Source organism: Microtus pennsylvanicus, chromosome 7, assembly GCF_037038515.1.
Source record: "Microtus pennsylvanicus isolate mMicPen1 chromosome 7, mMicPen1.hap1, whole genome shotgun sequence".
In the NCBI taxonomy this organism is placed as follows: Eukaryota; Metazoa; Chordata; class Mammalia; order Rodentia; family Cricetidae; genus Microtus; species Microtus pennsylvanicus.
In genome coordinates this window covers 120096729-120115606 of record NC_134585.1, presented here as the reverse complement: position 1 = coordinate 120115606, position 18878 = coordinate 120096729, and the positions used below count along the sequence as shown (strand labels likewise).

The 18878-nt window shown below is 40.3% G+C and overlaps 3 pseudogenes; 1 reads left to right on the top strand and 2 right to left on the bottom strand.

The window, feature by feature from the left end:
• Positions 1-773: 773 nt before the first annotated feature.
• Positions 774-1853, bottom strand: LOC142854081 (speckle-type POZ protein pseudogene; annotated as a pseudogene).
• A 4684-nt stretch (positions 1854-6537) lies between these two features.
• On the bottom strand, positions 6538-7198 carry LOC142853920 (nascent polypeptide-associated complex subunit alpha pseudogene; annotated as a pseudogene).
• A 1108-nt stretch (positions 7199-8306) lies between these two features.
• Positions 8307-9157, top strand: LOC142854080 (TD and POZ domain-containing protein 4-like; annotated as a pseudogene).
• The last annotated feature ends 9721 nt before the right edge of the window (positions 9158-18878 follow it).

The window sequence follows — 18878 nt, the reverse complement described above, 5'->3', positions numbered from 1 at the left end:
AGAGAACTGAGGGCTTGTGTCCTATGTGACAGTGAGGACTGGACCAAACCTCCCCAGCTCAGCAGAGTTGGAGGGACTAAAATGGGCTTCACCAAACAGGAACAACTAGAACAAACAAACTGATTTTAAATATTTTACTCATTTTATATTTTACTTGGGTAACGTTTTGTCTACTGAGATGGCTGTACCCATGGAGTTGGAACTCAGAACCTCTGTAGCCCCCGTTTGAGATGGTTGTAAAGTTTGCTGGGAAGTGATCAAGGGATCCCTGTAGAAAGAACTACTGCTTTTGTAAACTGAGTCACATCTCTCCAGTTCATACATGCTGAGTTGGAGGGAAAGTGTCTTCTTGTTCTTGCCCTTCTTTTTTAAATAAAAATTCATCTTTATTCTTTCCTTTGTTCTGAGCCCTTGATCATATGGTCTGCTCATCCAATGCAGACAGTTTTATTCAAAGAAACCTTACTGGGATGAGCTTGGGATTAGCAAAACCCTGAATCCCAGTTTCCATCTGATTGGACAAAAATCAAAGCAGTCTAACGGAAGGGTAGAAGTTGCATAGAGTATTCCAGAGTCCACTGATGCTCCTCCCCCTACTCTCCCTTCACTAATTTACAGATGTATTGAAGCCAGGCCTAGCAGATGTGCTTCCACAAATTCACTGTAAATGTACCTCAGAGCCCAGAGTCTAAACAGGTGTCATTAGTAACAATACTGACTGTTTCTTTTGGAAGAAGAACAAAGGTCACAGCCCACAGGGTCGTAAGACTGCTTCAGGCGTTTGAGGGGGGCACAAGGGAAAGACCATGTCCAGGAACCAGGGAGACACATACTTCAGCCACCAAGTAGGGATAGGAGTTGACCACTGTCTTCCAGCTCGTGGTCTGAAAAACCTTGGAAGCATGAGCTGTAATGAATTCCATTGCCCGAGATTTCAACTGCACTGAGCTGTGGAGGTCAGCCAGTAAGAGAGTGTGTGCAGCGTTCTCCACAGAGAGGTCCCTGCAGAGGGCACTCTCGCACATGACCTTCAAACGCTCCAGACCATACTTGTCAGCAGCTGCAAGCACAGCATCTGCCATGCTGTGGAGATCTGGTTCCTTCCCGGTGTAAATGAAGTCCATCATTGCCTTGAAGACTTCAGGTTTCAGGTCATGAATCTCAATGCGATTCGTTCTGCTCTCCAACATGTCATGTTCAAACATGGCTCTGAAAACTGGAGAGCGAGCAGCTAAGATGGCCTTGTGAGCCTGGAATTCCTGGTCTGCTACCACCAGGCAGCAGTCTGTGAAGCGGGAATTCTCCCACAGCTCTCCTAGATCATCTACCAGTGTGCATCTTGGAATGTCAATCCCTGGCTGCATGTTCTGTTCAGAGATGCTGATGCTGTCCTGAACCACGCTCACCTCACAGCAGAGTGTGAGTTTGTCATCTGGGAGAAGCAAACATGGAGGGGAAAAGAGGAAATCCCGACAAATGAATTTAGCGATACCCCAGCTTTGGTTTGGGTTGAACCTGACGACTCTTTGACTGCTCATGATTCGGAATTTCTCTCCTTTGGCATTTATGAACCCAAACTGGATCTTCGCCCACACAGGGCTCTCTGGAGAGTTTAGCAACCCCAAGAAAACTGACAGGTAACCTCTGCTTTCCTCATCCATCCCATTCGGGATTAGTTTCATGATCCATTTCTGTTGGTCATTGTCTCCTGGTGAGAAAGTGGGGCTTACAATGTCATTGCCCAAGCTTCCGTCCAAGCAAAAAGAGAAGTTGCTGATTGTCCATCTGTAGGAGAATTTCTTGACTCTGATCTGTGTGTAGCCTCTGCTCTCAGCTGCTAGGAATCCTGACATGTCTGCTGCTGGGGGTTTGAAGTTTTACCTGGAGCCAAAAAAGTACAGGATCGTTTCCTTCTTCAACCTGAGGGTCACAATTACAGATTTATTTTAGAATTTTAGTTTCTCTTTTCCTATCTGTTCCCTTTTCTATAAAGTTAGAAACTTTGGTCTTTCTGAAATTCTATACATATTGCCCTATGAGATTCAATGAAGACAGTCTAGAGTACTAGGGATTTTTTCTTGTATCATTCCATCTTTTCTCAACTAAATATTAAGTAAGACAATTACACACTACTTTTGACAATTTGAAACAATTTATACACTCTTATATTGAAAAGTGTAATGTTATTCTTTAAAGGAACAGAATACATAGAATGGCTCTCTCTGTATGAAGAGTCATTAGAATGACTTAGGGTTGTAGTCCTACGAATCCCACAAATGCTAACTGTGACAGAAAAGTGCAGGAACCCAGTACTCACTCTGTTGAGACGTCTGACGTGTTGGCTATTCCTTAGTCTATGCTGGAATCCAAAGATGATTTGCTACTGCCAGCAAAGGAAAGGACTTGCTGCAAGGCAAGGGCAAGCAGCAAAGGGCAGAAGCTGCCTCCCTGCCTCTCCTTTTATGCTAACAGCAGAGGGTGTGGCACAGTTTAGGGTGTGTCTTCCTGCCTCGAGATCTGGATTAAAGGTGTGTGTTTTCTGGCATTAATTCCAGATTAAAAGTTGGTATTTCTCAAAAGTGGGCGTTAGGAAGCAAGGTCTAAGGGAGCAGAATCCTGGAGGCAATCTGGTCCCTGGATCCAATCCAGTCCAGGTACACTGGCGGACCAGGATTGAGCCAGCAACCTAATAACCTGGTTCTCTCTCTGTCTCTGTCTCAGTCTCTCTTTCTCTCTCTCAATCTCTCTCTGAATATGTGTTTGTATTTGTGTCTGTTTGTATGTGTTTCTATTTGTTTCAGTCAGTTTGTTTTGCTGTAATGACCAAGAATTTCTCTGTTATGTGTATAGTCCTGTTAAGTTAGACCCATGCTTCTTCCTGATGGGGACCTGAATCCTTTTGGCTGTGCCTTGTCCTCCAGAGAACCACTTACCTAAAATAAAAGCCCACCTGCCCCATTCCTGGGATGATACTCTACATGAACAAATACTCTACTTGAGTCCCAGTGGGATCTAAGTTCCCCCATAGGAAGCTCCTATCCTCTTCAGGAGCATACTCAGGAGAGCAATGAAATAGTAATGCAAAGCTTATGTTTTACAAATGAGGAGTCCAGCATTGACTGTCTACCTTGTTTCAAATTACACATTGGAGGGAAAGGATACCTGCCTCCCGGTCCCTAAACCCACATATAGATGAGTCACTGATGATACTAACTAGCCACCTGGAAAAGTTCCTACACAAAAACCCAAAAAATTCAGAGATCAAACCAATTGATTAATTTGTCCTGTCTTGAGGGATAGGCAGCATTGGAGGCTGATTTTCAGGAGAGTTGGACTGGGGATTGGTGAGAGGATTGAATCACTGAAGATATGTTCATGTTCTTGAGGCTTAGTGTGTCCATTCAGACATGTTAATCTGGAGAGAGATGATAGAGGTAAGGAACAGTTTACAGATCACAGTCTAAGGGGAACAGTCTCCAAACCCCTTTTTTAGTAAGTGTTGAGTATATTCTGCATGCTTTGCAAACCAGAATACTCTCTCATATCTAAGGCCCAGCATAGTAAGCATGGAAGTTCAAAGTTTAAAGACAACAGCACACCAATGAGGATGAAAATTAGGAGGTATTGAGAAGCTGAGTCTTGGCATCTACATGATGGAAAGGAGAAGTATTTAGTATTTTGTCAGAGCACACCCCAAGTGGATCAGGAAGACTGTATAGGGAGAATTAACTAAGGATGAGAGGAAAACCCCCTATGAGTTTTGGCAGAGCCTTCTTGGGGTCTGTGAGTATGGAAGGAATAAAAGGAAAAAAAAACGACAGCCACATTCAGAGTCCTTCCTACCTCTGCCTCCTGCCACAATATATAAATTCTTCCACCTGAACCTTCATGTTGTGAATACTGAGGCCCCTGACAAATCAATAAAACCACCTCTTCCTTAATCATGTCTCTTGTTTTGGAAGGAATTCTTTTGTGTGTGTGTTTGGGGGGCGTGAGAGAAAGTGTTTCTAAGTAGCTATGTAGCCAGTCCTAGAACTCACTCTTTAGACCATGCTGACCTCAACCTCACAGAGATCCACCATCCTCTGCCTCCCAGGAGCTGGCATTAAATGTATGTGCTACCCCGCCAACTTATGAAAAATATTCTTACAACAATATAGTAAGAGGAATAACAGCTGTGTGGAAATGGGCATCATTCCTTTATTTATGGAAGATTGAACCCAGTAAACAAAATGCACTTGTCATGAATACTCATGGTTTCCTACTTGACCAGAGAAGGAATCCACTAAACTCCTACAATGGAGGGCACAACTATGAGTAATGCTATGCTTAAGTTGAAGTAAGTAGATCACTTCAAATGCAGACTCTGAAGGTAGAAAGACACAAACATTTAACCTGGACCCCAAGAATGTAAAACACACACCTTTAATTCATATCTTCAGGCTAGTGCACACACCTTAAATTGGGGCACACCTTTTGCCTTCTGGAAGCCTGTGAAAATACATGGAATATAGAAGCTGTTGCTCTTTGTCTGCTTGCCCTCATCTTGCCGCAAGTCCATTCCTTCACTGGCATTAGAGAATTTTCATCATTTCAACATAGACTAGAGAATAACCTGCAGGTCTAACCTGCTGAACTGAATATGTACTGAATTCTTGGACTTCCACTTCACAGGTGGCCAGTGAGATATTGTAGACAGGAGGTTCTGTCCCACCTAGCCCCACAGTCTTTCAGTCGCAAAGAAGCACACAAAGACTTATAGTAATGATAAACACTGGGGCGTATTCCTTAGGCTTTTGACTAACAAACCCTTACAACTAAAATTAATTCATAAATCATATCTATGTTTAGCCATGTGACTTGGTACATTTTCATGTAAGGCATTTTTATCTTCCTTCCTCTGAGTCAGATTACAACTGTGTTTCTGACTTTCCTCTTCCCAGAATTCTCCTCGTCTGATAGTCCCAACTATACTTCCTGCCTGGCTACTGGACACTCAGTTTGTTATTCAACCAATAAGAGCAGCAAATCTTTAAAGTGGACAAGGGCATTATTCCACATCATTTCCCCTTTTTTCTTTTCAAAGGAAGAACCCTGAATCTAATTTCCTTTGTTTAGTGTTTTCCTGACTATTATCTATAACAACTTGTAACCAACATGGTAAACAAAAACAAATATTCATATTCCATTTTTGGAAGATGTGGGCTTAGTTTTCCTGCTGTTTGAAGGCGTTGGTAAACTTATTAGGACTCAAAGCAAAAATTTAGGGTAACGATCCAATCCTGACTGGACTATTTTGTGAAGCTGTATTCAGCCAGCAGTCTTGAAGCTGTTCTGGATGTGTAACTCAGAGGAAACTGCGAGGAGGTTGCCCTAAAATGTTGGATCATCTCAGTCTCCACTCCTATGCAAGATTTTTAAGAGGGGTCTTGCTTGATCAAACATGATTTTTCTTAAGCCATAATGAATCCACAGCTTCTCATTTGCCGTGGAAAAAAAAAAAGCAGAACATATCCTTTCCAAAGGAACTTATCTTTTGACTCAAATTTTCAAGTTGAGATATCTTTGAAATATATAGTTTGGATTAATCCATCATCACTTATACTCAAATGCCTTTTAGCAGCTTTTATTCCTTCCTCAGCTATCAAATAATTCAAAGACAAGACAGTAACATAAAGTAACCCAATTCTCTGTGTATTTCATATCTTTATGTGGCTTTTAAAAATTCTATTTGTTTTCATTATATTTTTAATTTTTGGTTTTTTGAGACAGGGTTTCTCTGTGTATCATTTGATGTCCTACATCTCACTCTGCTGTAGACCTGACTGGGCATGAACTCACAGACCACCTCCCTCTACCTCCCAAGTGCTGAGATTAAAGGTGTGTGCCACCACACTGGACTATTCTATTTTTTGAAAGGTACTCTCTATCCTTTTTTTCTCTCCCAAGTCTATATATATTTTTAAACACACTGTAAGCTACTTAGAGGGTTTTTTGTCTTAAGTCTGTCTTGACTTTATATCTTGATCTTTTTCTGAGTACACGTGTCTTTAATCTGCTAAGTGATATGCCTACTTTAGAGCTGCAAATTTGGTAGCTGGCTCCACCCCATTCCTTAGTTATTTGACATTCTAGCTTTATGGTGGAGATACTGGAAGGAACTAGATTTATTGCCACAACTCTGTGAAGTTTCAGGTCCATGCCACCACCAAGAACCCTGATGCTGGCTGCCCATAAACATTATTTCAGTGTTTGGTGGAAGAGCCTCTTAAAAGAGCTGTAAGGGTCTGTGAATAACACTGAGTCAGGCATACCTCTGCATAACACCAGCAAACAGAACCTACTGGAGTAATTATGTTTTCCTACAGGCTGTGCTTGATGCTGTTCCTGTCTGCCTAGAATAATCTTTTCCATCCAACCTGAAGCCATAACTTTATTAAGGATAAAAACTGTTCAAATTTCAAACCAAGCTGTAGTTCCACCTTTGAAACACCAAAAAACGGGGAGGGGAGAAGGGGTGTCCTCACTCTCAAATAGTTACATTGTTAATTCTATAATAGCATTTACAATATCATTACTGTTGTTTTTCACGGCTCACTGCCTTTGCTCTGGACACATTCACCTGTGACATGATAAATTCTATGTTCTTAACTTCCACACCTGCTTCATCAACCTCTTCCTCCTCACTTTCCTCTTGAACTGTCTGAGTCTGAGAATTTCCTTGAATGTTTGAAACAGCTTCACCTAGAACTTTGAACTTCTCATCAGCTACTAACTGTGTTTGCTGAGACAAATCTTCAATCTTGGCTTCTCCAAATACGATGTAGGTGTCTGAAGCTGGGTTCTTGTAGACATCTGGTTTGGCAATGACGAAGAGGACATTTTTAGATGTCTGGATAGTGACTCTAGTAACCCCTGTAACTTGCCGAAGACCCAGTTTGGCATATCCCTCCGTGCTCTTTTTCACTTCGGCCCTGCTCTGCTTTACTGATGGTCTTCATCGATTTCAGCTGCTGCCGCCAGCTGAACTTGTTGTGTGGCTGCCTGTGTGGAGTCTTGTTCCTGAGCGCTGGTACTGATTCACAACTGTCAGATTCTGTTCCCGACCCTGTCTCAGCCTGGGGCTGTGGCAGCTCCTGCTCTGTGGCAGGGACGGTTTCTGTGGCTTCAGCAGTCATTTTGTGCGGAGGACTTGGAACTAAGATGGCGGTGGAAAGAGAGTGAACCAGAGTGTTTAGAATCATTTTTGTTTTAAAGCTTTCTCAGGCTTTATGTGGAAATTCTTGGCAAATGTTTGAGTGCCATTTGTAGACAGACATTTCTGTCCTTCCTGGTCCTGCTGCCATTCAGTCCCAAAGAAACAACCAGAGGCTTATCCTAATTATAAACTGTTTGGCTTACTGCTCTGGCTTATTATTATCTCTTACAACTTAAACTAACCCATAATTTTAATCTATGTTTAGCCATGTGGCTTGGTACCTTTCCTCAATAAGGCATTCTCATCTTGCTTCCTCTGTGTCTGGCTGGTGACTCCATCTCTGCTTTTTCTCTTCCCAAAATTCTCCTAGTCTGATTGCCTTGCCTAAACTTCCTGTTTTTCTGGCAATTGGCCAATCAGCATTTTATTAAACTAAAACACGTGACAAATCTATAGAGTGTACAAGAGCATTCTCCCATAGCATGAGATTAGCAGAACTACAGCCCTAACTCTTTCTAATGAATCCCGTTGTTCATACAAAGAGAGAGTCATTCTGTATTCAGTTACTTGGGGAATCTTCGTATAGCATTTTTGATATGAGTGGATAAAATGTTCCAAATTATCAAAAGTATTATATGGTTGTCCAAATAAGCTACCTATTGACCTAAGGGTCAGTTTTGAAAAAAAAAATGGTGTGATATAACAGCCCCTAATATCCTAGAGTACCTACTCTGAAACTAGCATTGTAATTTGGATAATTTCAGGGACTCAAATTTCCAGCCTCATAGAAGAGGAAACATAGGATAAACAGAAATTCAAAATATGTATCATGCCTATTACTGTGTCCCACAGAGTGAAGAGAAAACAAATTCTAGTTCTTCATTTGAATTCATTTTATCCTTCAAACTGTCTCCAGGAGAAATGTCACAGGATGAAATAGCCCAAAGCTGAGATTACAAAATGTTCAACATCCAGAATTTCTCCTGCATGTGTTCCATTCACAACTTCTATTTTATTCTGGAGTAAATGAAGGACAGCTTTAGAAGCCCAACTTTCTCAACAGGAGACAATGACAAGTGGTGTTTGAGAGTTTACCCAAAGGGTTTCAATGAAGAAAGCTCAGATTACCTGTCAGTTAACCCAGAGTTACTCAGCTCTCCAAAGAGTCCCATTATGACATAATTCGTGTTTTGTATCATCAACTTCGAAGGAGAAATTAGTGAAATTGTGCCTAGTCTAAAATCTTTCAGGTTCCTGCCAGGTTATGAAAGGGGTTACAAACTGTTTATCCTTCAAGATTTTCTTTACACAATGCATATTCGCTTTTCCCTGAAGGTGAGCTCATTCTCCCCTTCATAGGTATTCTGATCCCAGACTCCTACAGAATCTTTGAGGAAAGCAAACAGCCAGAGATTAAGGTTCCAAGATGCACATTGTCCAATGAGCTAGGAGAGCTGTGGGAGAATTCCCACTTCACAGACTGCTGCCTGGTGGTAGCTGCCCAGGAATTCCAGGCTCACAGTCATCTTAACAGCTTGCTCTCCAGTTTTCAGAACCATGTTTTAATATGACATGGAGGAGAGAAAAAGAACCGTGCTGAGACCATTGACCTGTGCCACAAGACTTTAAGGCAGTTATTGGCTTCATTTATATTCAGAAGGAACCAGACCTCCACTTCATGGCAGATGCTGTGCTTGCAGCTGCTGTCAGGTATTGTCTGGAGAGTTTAAGGTAATGTGTGAGAGGGCTCTCTACAGAGTTCTTTCTGTGGAGAATGCTGACTACACTCTCTTCCTGGATGATCTCTACAGTAATCCGGAAAAGCTCTAAATCCAGGTACTGGATTTCATTATAGTTCATGCTTCAGGGGTTTCTGGGACCTCAAGCAGGAAGACAAAGGTAGATTCATACCCCTACCTGGTTACTGAAGAATACAGTGCCCTGGCTTCTCCTCACTGATCTTCTCTGGAGCCTGTTCTCAAAGCCTAAAGAAATTCTAGTACCCTGTCAGCAGTAACCTTCACAGCTATCCCAGAATCATCATTCAACATTGTTACCAATGATGACTGTGTAGACTTTGGAGTATGTGGAGCATTTACAGTGAATCTGGGGAAAGACAACCTGGTGGAACAGACTTTAATGCAACTGTAAATTTATTGACTGTCAGGCTTGGGGAGGGGCAATACTGGCATCTGGTATTATCAAAGTAACCTTGACCCTGTTGCTGTATTGGTTCTACTTTTGTCCAATACTTGGCTACTGTGATTCAGTTTATTTAAGGCCTCAAGCACATCCCAATAAAGTTCCTTTAGAAAAACTTCTCTGGATTGAACTGAATAGAACATATGATCAAGTGCTCAGAGTAAAAAAATTCTGACATTAATAAATTATTACATGGATAAAAATAGTAAAATCTATTTTGTGAATTAGAGTGATGTATCTGTTCAAAGGTATCCATTACCCCATCCAGCTCTGCTCAGCTGTTCAAGTTTGTGCAGGGTCCTGATGGTCTCATACATACAAAGGTTCAATGAAATGATACCTAATGAAATTGCTATACCTGCCCAAGCAACATCAATTAGGTTTTCTCCATCAGGTGATGGGAGCAGACACTGAGATCCACAGTCAAACATTGGGCAGAGCTCAGGGTACCTCAAGGAAGAGGGGAAGACAGGATTGTATGAGGGATAATGATACCAGGAGAACAGGGCCCACAGAATCAACTACGTGGATTCCTAGGAACCCACAGAGACTGAAGAGCCTGCATATGTCTGTACTAATTCCTCTGTATACAGGTTGTTGTTTTTCGCTAAGGGGATTTTGTGGGACTCCTAAGAGCAGGAATGTGGGGAAACCATGACCTTTTTGTCTCATCCTAGGAATATTTTCTTTCTTCTGGGTTGTCTGCTTCAGCCTTGATATGACGGTTTGTGCCTACTCCTATTGCATCTGATTATGATATGTTCAGTTGAGATCACCAGGAGGCCTGTGCTTTTCTGAAGGGAAATAGAGAAGCGGTACATCTGGGTGGTATGGAGGGAGGGGAGACTATGGTCAGGTTGTATTGTATGAATGAAAGATAAGTAAAAAGAAAAGGGAAAAAATGTAAAAGCATTTGAGGAAGAAGTATTTGGACAGATCTACTAAGGAACAAATAACATGAAGATCCTTGTGTCTCCTGTTAATGTCCATTGTAAGGTGCCTTCAACAGTGGAGGAGTTTAATAATCAAGGAGATAGGATGACCCATTCCATGCACAGTCAGACTGCCTGTCAGCTTACTCAGTGTTGCTCACTGTCCAATGTGTCGTGTTTGGGCAAAGATCCTGGCAGCCTCAGCGACAGTCAGGGCCCAGACTGCACTATGGAACCAGGTGACAGCACAGAGTTTGAGACCAGCATGGTTCCTATGTATAGACTGATGTCTGAGTCTTCCATTCAACCTGCCAATACCATGCTTTTTTATTACTTTTATTATAATTTTGAAGTACAACTTGAAATCAGCAATGATGAGACCTAAATGGGCTCTTTTCTTGATTAGAAATGTTTCAGTTATCCATGGCTCTTGTAGAATATTACTTTAAGGTGTGTTACATTTGTTTATGTTGGATTTTTTTATCTCAGTAAAGCTGTGTTGCTGTGCATATATCAAACACCTGATGGTCTAATAAAGAACTGAATCGCCAATATTGAGGCAGAAGAGAAATAAGCAGAGTTTTTGGGCAGAGAGGATAAATAGAAGGATAAATACAGAAGAGGGTAGGTGAAGGGAATAAAGTAAGGAGGATGCTAAGGTCCAGCCCCTGAGCCACCCAGCCATTCTGCCACTCAGCCAGTCATGTAGTTAGATACATGGAAGGAAAAAAAAGATAAAATATCAGAGGCAAGAGGTAGATGAGATAATTTAAGAAAAGCTGGCTAGAAACAAGCCAGGCTAAGGCTTATAAGAAAGAATAAGGCTCTGTATGGGATTAATTTGGGAGCTGAGTAGCAGGTCCTCCAGAAGACAAAAGCACAAAAAGTCAAAAGATTAAAAAGAGAAAAAAACCCGGAGAACTTTCTGACTATCTTAGACCTCACTCTATAGACCAGACTGGCTCAAAATATAGAGAGCTGCCTATGTCTGACTTCTGCAGGCTGGGATTAAATGCTTGACTTCTTTTTTTAAACTGATTTTTATTAAGCTCTACATTTTCCTCTACTTCCCTCGATGCCTCTCCCCTTCCCCCTTCAAACGTCCCCCAAGGTTCCCATGCTCAAAATTTACTCAGGAGATCTTGTCTTTTTCTACTTCCCATGGAGATTAGATCTATGTAAGCCTCTCTTTGTGTTCTCATTGTTGTCTATGTCTCTGGGATTGTGGTTTGTAGGCTGGCTTTCTTTGATTTATGTTTAAAAACCATCTATTTTAGAATTTTCTTTATTTTTTTCTTGTCCCCTGCCCAAAGCAGAGAGAGATCTTTCTCATTGTCTCTGTGTCTCGTGCTGGATTTGGTTTCTGTTCCCTGTTCATGCAGAGGACTGTGGTCTATGAGTCTACCCTTAAATAAATAACCCATTTCTATACTCAATTCTGAGCTTGTGTTGGATTACTTTACACCGTGCATCTTATGGCACCCATGTGAATCCCAACTCCATGTCTTCCAGGTGGATCAACCTAAAAAGCCTAAAAGGTCCACAAACCAGATGGTCCCCCACGCCCAACCACCTAGCTTGATTTCACTGACTCAGTGTTATCTTGCCAAAACCCTACCACAGCAGAGCTACCGTGCAGTGACTTAGCCATTTCCCAGGCTCGTGCACGGTTCCCCCTGCTGCCTTTCCTGCTGCGCAGCCACATGAGCAACTTCAGGTTTGTGTTCCCTGATTATGAGTTCTGTGTTCCTTCCTCCATGTACGGAATTGATTTAATTGCTCTTAATTTGTTAAGAAAAGCATATTTATCAGTATTTAACCAGGCACCAACATGTAGAATCAAAACAGCATGGGACTGTTTGTGCAGGAGCCAGTTGTGTATCTTTGCCATGAATCTACAATTGCAACACCTGCTGAGTAATAAAGATTATTACACCTTCAACAATTTACTGAAATCTCAAAACAAAGGTAACTATTTGATTAATAAATAAATCAATAAACTTGACAGTTATATCATTGCAGACAATATAACAATCTAGGAATTTAATAAACTCTTTGCTTATACTATAGATGGTATTCTGCAAGGCTTATGTGATTTTCCTTACATCCACTTATTTGATTTTGGATTTAGTTTTGTTTTTCAGGTTATATTGTTAAGAAAATGGTTTGATAACAGAGCCAAGAATGAGGCACTTTTAGAAATGATACAATATGTAGAGACTAATAATGATCAGCTATTTGAAAAAACTAATACTATTGAAAAGGATAACATTTACTTGACAGAAAAAAAACCAATCAATGTAGAAGGGTGCCAAGACATTATCTGAAAGAATTTTTCCTGCTGAATTCAACAATCAGAATATGTTGAAAAGTATGATAGGTTAACAGATAAGGCAATAAGCACACCATCAAAATTATGTCCAAGGATGAGACATTATCATTAATGGAAAATTTCATGCCTTGAAATCATCAATGAGACAGAACAGAACACTAAACAGAAGATTCAGACTTTATTAAAGGCAGTGATAAAAAGATTTGAAAAGATTGAGGTTGAGGAAATTATAGAAACTGATGATCAGGGACGAGAAGTAAAAGGATAGGAAATAACATAAAGTAGGCAACAAATATACATGGCTACCTATAGGCATGATCGATCTAAAAGAAGTTAACCAAGCAATAGTATCTTATGGTCTAAATTCACCATTTGTTGGGGAAATTGTGGAAAGGGGGGCTTCAAGCAATAAGGCTACCCAATACAATTGGCTTCAATTAACCTCGGTGGTCCTAGAAAATGGAATCCCAATGCTATGGAAATGCTATTGGTGAGAAGAGGGGAAATTTTAGAAGAAAAAAGAAACACAAAAGGATTTGAGGCTTCCCAATATAAAATCATGGCAAGGACCACTACTCTGATCCTCAGGACCAGGCTCTCTGTGATGAACATACCTTGTCCCTATGTAACACATTAAGTTTAAATTCTTTTTTTTCTTTTTTCTATTTATTTATTTATTTAAGATTTCGGTCTCTTCCCCGCCACTGTGTCCCCTTTCCCTCCCCCTCCCCCAATCAAGTCCCCCTCCCTCATCAGCTCAAAGAGCAATCAGGGTTCCCTGCCCTGTGGGAAGTCCAAGGACCACCCACCTCCATCCAGGTCTAGTCAGGTGAGCATCCAAACTGCCTAGGCTCCCAGAAAGCCAGTACGTGCAGTAGGATCAAAAACCCATTGCCATTGTTCTTGGGTTCTCAGTAGTCCTCATTTTCCGATATGTTCAGCGAGTCCAGTTTTATCCCAGGCTTTGTCAGACCCAGGCCAGCTGGCCTTGGTGAGTTCCCGATAGAACATCCCCATTGTCTCAGTGTGTGGGTGCACCCCTCGCGGTCCTGAGTTCCTTGTTCAAGCTCTCTCTCCTTCTGCATCTGATTTGGACCTTGAGATTTCTGTCCAGTGCTCCAATGTGGGTCTCTGTTTCTGTCTCCTTTCATCGCCTGATGAAGGATAATATCCAGGAGGATGACTATATGTTTTTCTTTGGGTTCTCCTTATTTAGCTTCTCTAGGATCTCTAATTATAGGCTCAATGTCCTTTATTTATGTCTAGAAACCAAATATGAGTGAGAACATCCCATGTTCCTCTTTTTGGGTCAGGCTTACCTCACTCAGGATAATGTTTTCTATTTCCATCCATTTGTATGAAAAATTCAAGAAGTCCTTGTTTTTTACTGCTGAGTAGTACTCTGATATGTATATATTTCATACTTTCTTCATCCATTCTTCCGTTGAAGGGCATCTAGGTTGTTTCCAAGTTCTGGCTATTACAAACAATGCTGCTATGAACATAGTAGAGCATATACTTTTGTTGTATGATAAGGCCTCTCTTGGGTATATTCCCAAGAGTGGTATTGCTGGATCCAGGGGTAGGTTGATGCCGAATTTCCTGAGAAACCGCCACACTGCTTTCCAACGTGGTTGTACAAGTTTGCATTCCCACCAGCAATGGATGAGTGTACCCCTTTCTCCACAACCTCTTCAGCAATGGCTATCATTGGTGTTTTTGATTTTAGCCATTCTGACAGGTGTAAGATGATATCTTAAAGTTGTCTTGATTTGCATTTCCGTGATTGCTAAGGAAGTTGAGCATGACCTTAAGTGTCTTTTGGCCATTTGAACTTCTTCTATTGAGAATTCTCTGTTCAGCTCAGTGCCCCATTTTATAATTGAGTTGAGTAGTCTACTACGGTCTAGTTTCTTGAGTTCATTATATATTTTGGAGATCATACCTTTGTCGGTTGCAGGGTTGGTGAAGATCTTCTCCCAGTCAGTGGGTTGCCTTTGTGTCTTAGTGACAGTGTCCTTTGCTTTACAGAAGCTTCTCAGTCTCAGGAGGTCCCATTTATTCAATGATGCCCTTAATGTCTGTGCTGCTGGGGTTATACGTAGGAAGTGGTCTCCTGTGCCCATGTGTTGTAGAGTATTTCCCACTTTCTCTTCTATCAGGTTCAGTGTGTTTGGACTGATATTGAGGTCTTTAATCCATTTGGACTTGAGTTTTGTGCATGGTGATAGATATGGATCTATTTTCATTCTTCTACAGATTGACATCCAGTTTTGCCAGCACAATTTGTTGCAGATGCTCTCTTTTTTCCATTGTATACTTTTAGCTCCTTTATCGAAAATCAGATGTTCATAAGTTTGTGGGTTAAAGTCAGGGTATTCTATTCAATTCCATTGATCGACTTCTCTATTTTTATGCCAATACCAAGCTGTTTTCAATACTGTAGCTCTGTAATAGAGTTTGAAGTCAGGGATGGTAATGCCTCCAGATGATCTTTTATTGTATAAGATTGTTTTGGCTATCCTGGGTATTTTGTTTTTCCATGTAAAGTTGATTATTGTCTTCTCAAGATCTGTGAAGAATTTTGATGGGATTTTGATGGGGATTGCATTGAATCTATAGATGGCTTTTGGTAGAATTGCCATTTTTACTATGTTGATCCTCCCAATCCAAGAGCAAGGGAGATCCTTCCATTTTCTGGTGTCCTCTTCAATTTCTTTCTTTAAAGGCTTAAAGTTCTTGTCAAATAGATCTTTTACTACCTTGGTCAGAGTTACCCCAAGATATTTTTATGCTATTTGTGGCTATCGTGAAAGGTGATGCTTCTCTGATTTCCCTCTCTGCTTCCATATCCTTAGTGTATAGGAAGGCAACTGATTTTTTGGAGTTGATCTTGTATCCTGCCACATTACTGAAGGTGTTTATCAGCTGTAGGAGTTCTTTGGTAGAGGTTTTGGAGTTGCTTATGTATACTATCATATCATCTGCAAATAACAAAAGCTTAACTTCTTCCTTTCCAATACGAATTCCCTTGATCCCCTTATGTTGTCTTATTGCTATTGCTAGAACTTCAAGCACTATATTGAAGAGGTATGGAGAGAGTGGACATCCTTGTCGTGTTCCTGATTTTAGTGGGATGGCTTTGAGTTTTTCTCCGTTTAATTTAATGTTAGCTGTCGGCTTGCTGTAAATAGCTTTTATTATATTTAGGTAGGACCCTTGTATCCCTAATCTCTCTAAACCTTTATCATAAAGGGGTGTTGAATTTTGTCAAATGCTTTTCCAGCATTTAATGAAATTTTAATACGGTTTTTTTTTCTTTCAGTTTATTTATATGGTGGATTACATTGATAGATTTTCGTATGTTGAACCAGCCCTGCATCTCTGGCATGAAGCCTACTTGATCAAAATGGACAATTTTTCTAATGGATTCGGTTTGCCAGTATTTTATTGAGAATTTTTGCTTGATATTCATGAGTGAGATAGGCCTGGAATTCACTTTCTTGGTTGGGTCTTTGTGTGGTTTTGGTATCAGGGTAACTGTAGCTTCATAAAAGGAATTTGGCAATGCCTCTTCTGTTTCTATATTGTGAAATACATTAAGGAGTATAGGTATTAGCTCTTTTTGGAAGTTCTGGTAGAATTCTGCATTGAAACCATCTGGTCCTGGGCTTTCTTTGGAAGGTAGATTTTTGATAACGGTTTCTAGTTCTTTACGACTAACAGGTCTATTTAGATAGTTCACCTGGTCTTGGTTTAGCTTTGGTATATGGTACTTATCTAAAAAAAAGTCCATTTCTTTTGCATTTTCTAGTTTTGTGGCATACAGGCTTTTGTAGTAAGATCTAATGATTCTCTGAATTTCCTCTGTGTCTGTGGTTATGTCCCCCTTTTCATTTCTGATCTTATTTATTGGCGTGTTCTCGCTCTATCATTTAATTAGTTTGGATAGGGGTTTGTCAATCTTGTTGATTTTCTCCAAGAACCAACTTTTTGTTTCATTGATTCTTTGGACTGTTTTCTGTGTTTCTATTTTGTTGATTTCAGCCCTCAGTTTGATTATTTCCAGTCTTCTATTCCTCCTGGGTGCGTCTGCTTCTTTATTTTTCTAGAGCTTTCAGGTGTGCTGTTAAGTCCCCAATGTATGCTTTCTCTGTTTTCTTTAAGTGAGCACTTAGTGCTATCAACTTTCCTCTTAGCACTGCTTTCATCGTGTCCCATAGGTTTGAGTATGTTGTCTCTTTATTGTCATTAAATTCAGGGAAGACTTTAATTTCTTTCTTAATTTCTTCCTTGACCCAGGTGTGGTTCAGTAGTTGACTGTTCAATTTCCATGAGTTTGTAGGCTTACTGGGGGTAGCGTTGTTGTTGCCTTCTAACTTTAGTCCGTGGTGATCTGATAAGACACAGGTGGACACTGATATTTTTTTGTATCTGTGGAGGTTTCCTTTGTTTCCAAGTATGTGGTCAATTTTCAATAAGGTTCCGTGAGCTGCAGAGAAGAAGGTATATTCTTTCCTATTTGGGTGGAATGTTCTATAGATGTCTGTTAAGTCCATTTGCTTCATTACCTCCAATAATTCTCTTAATTCTCTATTAGGTTTCTGTCTGATTGACCTGTCCATTCATGAGAGAGGTGTGTTGAAGTCTCCTACTATTATTCTGTGTAGTTTGATGTCTGCCTTGAGTTCTAGTAATATTTCTTTTACATAAGTGGGTGCTTTTATATTAGGGGCATAGATATTCAGGATTGAGACTTCATCCTGATGAATTGTTCCTGTTATGAGTATAAAGTGTCCATCTCGATCTCTTCTGGTTGACTTTAGTTTGAAGTCAGTTTTGTTAGAAATTAGTATGGACACACCTGCTTGTTTCTTAGGTCCATTTGCTTTAAACACCTTTCCCCAACCCTCTACTCTGAGTAGATGCCTGTCTTTGTGGTTGAGATGTGTTTCTTGCAAACAGCAGAATGTTGGATCCTGTTTTTGTATCCAATCTCTTAGCCTGTGCCTTTTTATAGGTGAATTGAGACCATTAATATTAAGTGTTATTAATGACCAGTGGTTGTTTACTCCGGTTATTCTTATTGTTTTTGGTAGTAGAGTTTGTGTGTCTCCCTTCTTTGAGTTGTGTTGGTGAAGGGTCACTAGATGCCTGAGTTATTGTAGGCACTATTGGCATTGTTGGATTCCTTGGGTTGCAATTTTCCTTTTATTACTTTCTGTAGGGCTGGATTTGTGGCTACGTATTGTTTAAATTTGTTCTTATCCTGGAATGTCTTGTTTTCTCCATTGATAGTGAACAATAGCTTGGCTGGGTATAGTAGTTTGGGTTTGCATCCATGGTCTCTTAGTTTCTGTAGTACCTCTATCCAGGACCTTCTGGCTTTCATGGTTTCCATAGAGAAGTCAGATGTAAGTCTGATCGGTTTACCTTTATAAGTAACTTGGCCTTTTTCCTTTGCAGCTCTTAACATTCTTTCTTTAACGTGTATATTTTGTGTTTTGATTATTATATGGTGAGGGGATGTTTTTCTTTGATCCAGTCTGTTTGGTGTTCTGTATGTTTCTTGAATATTCAAAGGAATATTTTTCTTTATGTTGGGAAAGTTTTCTCCCATAATTTTAATAAAAATATTTATGGGCCTTTGAGCTGTGACTCTTCTCCTTCTCCTATTCCTATTATTCTTAGGTTTGGTCTTTTTATGTGTCCTTTGCAGCTCTTAATATTCTTTCTTTATTCTGTATACTTGTGTTTTGATTATTATATTGCGAGGAGATGTTTGGTTTTTTTATCCAGTCTATTTGGTGTTCTGTATGCTTCTTGAAACTTCATAGGTATATCTCTCTTTAGGTTGGGAAAGTTTTCTTCTATAATTTTATTAAATATATTTTCTGGACCGTTGAGCTGTACTTCTCCTTCTTCTACCCCTATTATTCTTAGGTTTGGTCTTTTTATTGTGTCCCAGATTTCCTGAATGTTTTGTGATGAGAACTTGTTGGATTTGCTGTTTTCTTTGATCAGTGTGTTTATTTTCTCTATGGTATCTTCAGTGTCTGAGATTCTTTCTTCTATCTCTTGTATTCTGTTGGTAATACTTGTCTCTGTTTTTCCTGTTTGTTTACCAAGATTTTCTATCTCCAGCCTTCCCTTGGTTTGTGTTTTCTTTATTACCTCCATTTCATTCTTCAAGTCTTTAACCGTTACCCTTACC